Source organism: Limulus polyphemus, unplaced genomic scaffold (genome assembly GCF_000517525.1).
Source record: "Limulus polyphemus unplaced genomic scaffold, Limulus_polyphemus-2.1.2 Scaffold9655, whole genome shotgun sequence".
NCBI classification, from domain to species: Eukaryota; Metazoa; Arthropoda; class Merostomata; order Xiphosura; family Limulidae; genus Limulus; species Limulus polyphemus.
In genome coordinates this window covers 1-642 of record NW_013675265.1, presented here as the reverse complement: position 1 = coordinate 642, position 642 = coordinate 1, and positions in this window count along the sequence as shown.

Sequence of the window (642 nt, the reverse complement as noted above, 5' to 3'; positions counted from 1 at the left end):
ATCCCAACTGAAATGTCCGTGATAACGCCAAAGCCTGTTGGCATGCACCACTTTTGGTTTACCTCGCCGACCACATTTTACCCAAAAAGTCACGTCTGAGAGACGATCCACTATGTCATATGGGCCTTCCCATGGAGAAGACAACTTAGGAGATTTCCCTTTGGTCTTCCTGGGATTATACAACCATACCTTGTCTCCTGGTACAAAGTTGACTTCAGTAGATCTCTTATCATAAGTTAACTTCATCGAATCAGCAGACGTTTCCAAGTTTGAACGCACTTGATGGTGGATATCATCCATCCTTTCTGATAACACTTCCACGAACTCTGACACATTCTCAGGCAACTCTTCATAAGGTGAGTGTCCCGTATGCTTGGGTCCTCTTTTAGCACTACATGTACTGCATGTCCGGCACCATTCTTCCACATCTCGCCTCATACCTATCCAATAAAATCTTTGTCGTATGTGACTCAATGTCTTCTTGATTCCAAGATGTCCTCCTGTTAAATTATCATGGGATCGACGCAGCACAACTTCCCGTAACTTCCTTGGTATAACTGTTTGCCAAGTCGTCACCTTCCCATCGGTAGTTTCCCATCTGCAAGCTTTAACTGGTCCCATTGTGCCCAATAGTGCTTTGTC